The 8,120-nt window shown below is 38.3% G+C and overlaps 1 long non-coding RNA gene across 1 annotated transcript in view; it reads left to right on the top strand.

Moving 5' to 3' along the window:
• LOC139756713 (uncharacterized) overlaps positions 1-5,859 on the top strand; it is a 99,132-nt gene extending 93,273 nt beyond the window's left edge. Inside the window, exon 5 of the long non-coding RNA XR_011714422.1 lies at positions 2,943-5,859. This is a non-coding gene — a long non-coding RNA (uncharacterized lncRNA). The remainder of the gene's footprint in view (positions 1-2,942) is intronic.
• Positions 5,860-8,120: the final 2,261 nt, after the last annotated feature.

Here is an 8,120-nt window from a genome sequence, read left to right as displayed (position 1 = left end):
GAGTACTTACCTTCACAGTAAACATAATGTTATACTTCTACGTTAAGGATTTTGGTCTTGGGGGAAAGAAAAGGTCACTCAAAGGTAAGAGAGACGAGGTCACATTAACGTAAGGGTTAAGGTATTACGTTTAGGTAAGGATGAAAGGGTCACTTTAAGGTAAGGTTGAAGGTGTCACTTTAAGGGAAAGTTGAAGGTGCCTCTAAAAGGTTAACGGGTGATGGATCTATTTAAAGGTAAAGATGTCATATTAAGGTTATGTTAAGGGTCTAATTTTAAGGCAGTGTTGTGGGTATCACTTTAAGGGTGAAGGTATCACTTTATGGGAGGATCTATCACTGTAGAATTAAGGGTGAAGTTGTAATGTTTACAACCCGCCAGACTTTATCATCCAGACATCAATGCATGTTCGTATCGACCTTGAACTGTCACCTGCGATCGATTTTTTTGGGGGGGTGGAGGATATTGACAACATTAAGCTCATTTTCTATAACTAAGTTTCTACTATATTTCCTTGTACCCATCTATATAAATCACAGTCTTCTACTTTACTGCCCTGCCTCCATCTATATGAACAACAACCCTTTGCTTTCCTGTCCCTTTTCCATCTTTATATATGACTTCATCTGCTTTACCGTCCAGTATCTACGTGAATGAACCAGATCCTCTAGCTTTCCTGTCTCGTTTCCATCTATATAGATTAAGAATCTAGGATAGAATGACCATCCTCCAGCAGATAGCCTAGCTATAATCCACTAGGCCTTCTATCATCAGGCTGTCCCATGCACACACACACACACACCTCGTCATAACCTGGTCATACACACACACACACACACACACACACCTCGTCATAACCTGGTCATACACACACACACACACACACACCTCGTCATAACCTGGTCATACACACACACACACACACACACACACCTCGTCATAACCTGGTCATACACACACACACACACACACACACACACCTCGTCATAACCTCGTCATAACCTGGTCACAGATGATCAGGTGTTGTGTCATCTGTCCTTCCCATTCACTATCGTTCATCAGACATTATCATCATAGGCCTTCAGCTCTTCCGTTTTCAGGCTTTCCCCATGTATTGCCAGATGCCCTGAAACGCACAATTGTGGTCCAAAATCCCTCACCAGAGGTCAAAAATCGGGTTTCCAGTCACTGGAAATATCGTATCTGAAAACTAACTTTTAACATTGTTAACTAACTACTAAGGCTATCTAACATGGTTTTAGGACTTATGTGCTAGTGTCGCTAGTTGAATGCAAGAAATTCAGTTTCCGGAGTACATTTATATATATAAATCCATGAATTTGTATGAATCTATTTATTTATTTTAATCCGCGAATCTATACATATCCGTGAATTTATATAATTCCAGGAAGTGACATTAGTTCCTGAATTTATATACATACATGAATTTATGCCGATACATCCGTGAATTTATATGTGATAAATGTACATAAACCCATGCTTCCACTTCTCCAGAATTTATGTAGAGGTTGGTAGTCAACCCCCGTAGAGTTTTCTTTTTTTTTTTTATACAGAAACATACACTCACACACACACACGTCCTTAATTTCTAAACACCTGCCAGTTGTAGTCATGTCATCTAACACCAGCAGTAAGTTTTCGTAAGTTAATGCTTAGCAGTTGTCTATGTTTACGTTGATACGAATCTTTAATCAGTTATGTAGAGGTAAAAACACGACCGCAATTTAGTTTCCCAAATTCCTTTCGTATCGTATAGAGATTTTCCTCAAAACTCACATTTCGTAGTCGTAAATGTTGTAAACTTTGAAAATGTACATCAAATTGTACCAAACTGCTTATGATCGTGATTACTTCCCACCTCCTTCCCCGCGCGAGGTCTCGATACCGCTCCACTCCATGAAGCTGTTACACACACACACACACACACACCACACACACACACACACACACACACACACACACACACACACCACACACACACACACACACACACACACACACACACAGTTTCACAAGGTATATCGATGCGACTCGCAATTGCTTTGTCAGACATCTGTATACGTATGTATAAGTCTATATATAGCAAGTTGGGGCTCAGGTGGGGAGGTAAGTGGCGGACAGACACAGATGGGGAAACCTCATCATTTATTTATCCTTTTATTCCTCTTGTGGTGATTATATATATATATATATATATATATATATATATATATATATATATATATATATATATATATATAGTGTGTGTGTGTGTGTGTGTGTGAGTAAACGAAAAAAAACAATCAAAAACATTTGATGAATGTATGATTTTGATGAATGTATGATGACGACGTGTGGATGGCATTGCCAAGAATTATGCAGACTTGTGTTGGGATCACACAGCTACAGTGGGATGATCCCTCCGTGCTACTGTCACTGCGTGAAACCAGATACCTCTAACGATCAAAAGGGATGAACTCTATGTAGCTGTGTTGTCCCTGTTCTTGTCTGTGTGTATTTTGGTATTTCCATCACTATACCATCATCTGTCAGATGATTTATATCATACTCACACACACATACACAGTGACACACACACACACACACATCATAACTCAGCACACCTGTATTTGCAAATGTGGAACACAATTGTTGTTTTTCATTACGCATTTCTTGTTACCCAGCCATGTGGTATATGATTAGTATGTTATATCAATTCTATAATCTCTAACTCTTGATAAACTGAGCTAAATATATTTTTGTTATATGCATGATACTGTCAATTCCTAAGAGTCTACTTTTGATGCCTGCTAATTGATGTTCCATTAAGCATTCTTCAAATTAATTAATTAATCATGAATCGTCCCAAAGGATGAGGTTTCGTCTCGTTATCTGGTATCTAGATGTAATCCACAGGTACTAATAGATTTCTTCTGTTTCAGGGGAAGATGGTAGAATGCAGTGGTGAAGGCAAAGATCCCATACTCCCAGCTCTGTTTGATGATATGAGCTAAACAAGAATGGTTACGGGATTACACGAGAAGAACCGGCCGGGGGCATACAACGTACACGAAGGATTTCTTTGAAAAAAGCTTCAACAGATAATGATTAGATAAGACTTGAAATCTTCGTGAAAGAGGAAAAAACCACGTAAGAACTAACAGCTGGTGAAAGTCATGCCTAAAGGGAGTGTTATGGCAACAGAGAAGATGCTGAAGATGAGAACCATGTTGAAGGAAGCAAATATATATATATAGTTTTCTACAGTTGATTCGGTGTGTGTGTGTGTGTGTGTGTGTGTGTGATTACCATGTGTGTATTACTGGAGAAAATTTTAAAGTAGTGTTGTCCCTTCCCATGTATATGAACCATGCCTTTACTTCTATGTACATATGCACACATACACACACACACACACACACACACACACACACACACACACACACACACACCTAAACCAGGTGTGTGTGTGTGAAGGCGTTATCGGACTCCACTTGTGTGAGTTTACGCCACAAGTGGGTGAAAAAGAGTACAATCTCGCCAAGGAATTTTTCATTCCAAAGAGTTCATCACTTCCCTGCTACTGGATCTAACACTGCCAGAAAACTGCAGCAGTCCCGTAAGAGGGGTCCTTGGGTTTATATATAATATATATATATATATATACACACACACACACGAGTCCTGGTGTTATCCAGGAATTTATATAAAGCTTCCGGCAGCCTACGGCTGCGTTACCTCCAGCAGCAGGGAAATGTAGACACTATGGTGGAGTCCGGCAGCGCTATATATATATATATATATATATATATATATATATATATATATAATACCTGATGTTTCATGCTTTAAAAAAGTAAAGAGGACATGTTGCTGATCAATAGTAAATACATGAGCTTGAAATTTACGCTTAAGGTTAGGTTTTTGTTAGATCATTTCTGTAAGTTTACTTTAAGATAACATTGTATGTCTGGTTTAGTTGATACAGTACTGAAAAGTAAGTATATTGTAACAGCTGAATGCACCATTGTTAGTTTTATATAATGTATGTAGTTTAACATGTTATTTCTCTACAGTTTTTTCGATAATGTATTTAACATTGATCATTTCTGTTTACACCTACTTTGTGATCTTGGAAATCTTACAATGTTTTGTGTTTGTGTTTCAACCAATATTTGTTCATGTCATTCACTGGCAGCTGACCCAAGTGAGGAACTGACGAAATTGGTTGGATTCTGAGACTGTGAAAGTGTGCGAAAGAAGAACGAGTGTGTCAGTGTGAACAAATTCTTAAGTTCAACGTTCAAGAGACGCATGTTCGTTGGAGTGTGAGTTTGCATGGAAAGAACCTGTAGAAACTGAATTATTGTTTGTAGATACATAGGAGTAGATATGTCGTTTCCATAGGAGCTGAAATAATCTGAAGGGTGTGTGAGAAACGAAGACCATGAGCGCATAGAGACGTGTGTGGTGAGAGGAGGATACACCTCATGGTATAGTGGTCCTGATGACATTGTATGCATGCAAGGCTGAGGACCAAGATACGAGAGTACAGGGGAGGATGAATGTGTATGAAATAGAATATTTGAGGACAATATGTGATGTAAGGACGGATCATCAAAGAAGGAAGGATATTATATATATATATATATATATATATATATATATATATATATATATATATATATATATATATATATATTATCACTGGGGGTAGTGGAAAAAGAATACTTCCCACGTATTTCCTGCGTGTCATAGAAGGCGAATAAAAGGGAAGGGAGCGGAGGCCAATAAATCCTCCCCTACAATTTTTAATTTTCTTAAAGAAGCAAAAGAGAAGGGAGCCGTGTGAAGATTTTCCCTCTTAGGCTCAGTCCGCTGTTCTTAACGCTACTTCACTAATGCAGGAAATAGCGAATATGTATGGAAATTATATATATGTGCGTGTGTGTGTGTGTGTGTGTATGTGTTGTGTGTATTCGCCATTTCACGCATTAGCGAGGTAGCGTTAAAAGTAGTGGACCGAGCCTTAGAGAGAATATCCTCACTTGGCCCCCTTCTCTGTTACTTCTTTTGGAAAACAAAAAAAATGGGGGTGAGGACTTCCAGGCTCCCGTTCCCTCCCATTTTAGTTGTGTGTGTGTGCGTGTCAGAGGTAGAGGGAACGAGGAGAAGCGATAGACCAAATAGGAGGTGGAAGGATGGAGTGAAAAAGATTTTGAGCAATCGGGGCTTGAATATACAGGAGGGTGAAAGGCGTGCAGGGAACGGAGTGCATTGGAACGAATTGGTGTACCGGGGTCGACGTGCTATAAATGGATTGAACCAGGGCATGTGAAACGTCTGGGGTAAACCAGGGGAGTCTGTGGTGCCTGGATGTGGATAGGGACCTGTGGTTTCGGTGCATTACACATGACAGCTAGAGTCTAAGTGTGAACGAATGTGGCCTTCTTGTCTTTTCCTAGCGCTACGGGGGAGGGGTGCGATTTCATGTGTGGCGGGGTGGCAACGAGAATGGACATAGGCAGCAAGTATGAATATGTACAAGTGTATGTATGTAGATGTCTGTATATGTACGTATAGGAATATATATATATATATATATATATATATATATATATATATATATATATATATATATATATATATATATATTTTTCAACGTATACATACATATACATACGTACACATATACATATCCATAAATGCTGCCTACATCCATTTCCGTCACCGCCCCGCCACACATGAAATGGCAACCCCTTCCTCTGCGCGCGCGCGGGAGGAGGGGGCTATCCAATATATATGTATATATATATATATATATTATATATATATATATATATATATATAAATATATATTATATAAATAATATATATATAAATAATATATGTGGGTGGGTTGGGCCATTCATTCGTCTGTTTCCTTGCACTACCTCACTAACATGGGAGACAACGACAATGTATAATAAAATAAAAAATATATACATGTGTGTATATATATATATATATATATATATATATATATATATATATATATATATATATATATGGGTGCATGTGTTTTTATGCTTATACATATCTATCTACCTATCTATACATACATCATGATATATATATATATATATATATATATATATATATATATATATATATATATATATATTTATAAAGTATTCATACCGTTTTACCAATATATGTAATGAAAATAAAAGCCTATATGAAATAAAACTGTTCAAGAAAATATATCTTTCTTTTACCTATATTTATTTATGTGATATTAGTATTTACGTGTATATATATACATATATTTCTTTCTTCTTTCAAACTATTAGCCATTTCCCGCGTTAGCAAGGTAGCGTTAAGAACAAAGGACTGGTCCTCTGAGGGAATATCCTCTCCTGGCCCCCTTCTCTGTTCCTTCTTTTGGAAAATTAAAAAAAAGAAAAAAAAACAAGAGGGGAGAATTTCCAGCCCCTCCCGCTCCCTCCCCTTTTAGTCGCCTTCTACGACACGCAGGGAATACGTGGGAAGTATTCTTTCTCCCCTATCCCCAGGGATAATATATATATATATTTTTTCATACTATTCGCCATTTCCCGCGATAGCGAGGTAGCGTTAAGAACAGAGGACTGGGCCTTTGAGGGAATACCCTCACCTGGCCCCCTTCTCTGTTCCTTCTTTTGGAAAAAAAAACAAAAACAAAAACGAGAGGAGGATTTCCAGCCCCCCGCTCCCTTCCCCTTTAGTCGCCTTCTACGACACGCAGGGAATACGTGGGAAGTATTCTTTCTCCCCTATCCCCAGGGATAATATATATATCATGGTGAGGTGCCTGAGGATTGGCGGAATGCTTGCATAGTGCCATTGTACAAAGGCAAAGGGGATAAAAGTGAGTGCTCAAATTACAGAGGTATAAGTTTGTTGAGTATTCCTGGGAAATTATATGGGAGGGTATTGATTGAGAGGGTGAAGGCATGTACAGAGCATCAGATTGGGGAAGAGCAGTGTGGTTTCAGAAGTGGTAGAGGATGTGTGGATCAGGTGTTTGCTTTAAAGAATGTACGTGAGAAATACTTAGAAAAGCAAATGGATTTGTATGCAGCATTTATGGATCTGGAGAAGGCATATGATAGAGTTGATAGAGATGCTCTGTGGATGGTATTAAGAATATATGGTGTGGGAGGCAAGTTGTTAGAAGCAATGAAAAGTTTTATCGAGGATGTAAGGCATGTGTGCGTGTAGGAAGAGTGGAAAGTGGTTGGTTCTCAGTGAAAATATATATATATATATATATATATATATATATATATATATATATATATATATATATATGACTCATAGGATATATATATATATATATATATATATATATATATATATGACTATAGGATATATATATATATATATATATATATATATATATACATATATATATAGTATGGGAGGCTACTGACTGGGAGGGTGAAGGTATGTATAGAGCATTAGATTGGGGAGGAGCAGTGTGGTTTCAGAAGTGTTAGAGGATGTGTGGATCAGGTGTTAGCTTTGAACATCAGGAGAAGGCATATGATAGGGTTGACAGAGATGCTCTGTGGAAGGTATTAAGAGTATATGGTGTAGGAGGTAAGCTGCTAGAAGTCGTGAAATGTTTTTGTCAAGGGTGTGATTCATGTGTACGAAATGGGATAGAGGAGAGTGAATGGTTCCCTGTGTCGGTCTGCAGCAGGCTTTTGTGATGTTCCTATGGTTGTTTAATTCGTTTATGGATGGGGTGGTTAGGGAGGTAAATGCAAGTGTTTTGGAGAGAGGGGCGAGTATGCAGTGCGTTGTGGATGAGAGGGCCTGGAAAGTGAGTTGTTCGCCGAAGATACTTGTGGCTAATTCGAGTGAGAAACCGCAGAAATTGGTGACAGTATGGAAGAGTGTGTGAAAGGAGAAAGTTGCGAGATAATGTGAATAAACACAAGGTTATTCATTCAGCATGGTGGAGGTTCAAGTTAGCTGGGATGTAAGTATGAATGGAGAAAAATTGGAGGAAGTGAAGTGTTTTAGATATCTGTGAGTGGACTTTGCAGCGAATGGAGCCATGGAAGCGGAAGTGAGGCATAGGATGGGGAAGG

This window comes from Panulirus ornatus, chromosome 23 (assembly GCF_036320965.1).
Source record: "Panulirus ornatus isolate Po-2019 chromosome 23, ASM3632096v1, whole genome shotgun sequence".
Taxonomy (NCBI): domain Eukaryota; kingdom Metazoa; phylum Arthropoda; class Malacostraca; order Decapoda; family Palinuridae; genus Panulirus; species Panulirus ornatus.
The sequence above is the reverse complement of the archived record's forward strand: the minus strand, read 5'-3'. Positions and strand labels throughout refer to the sequence as shown.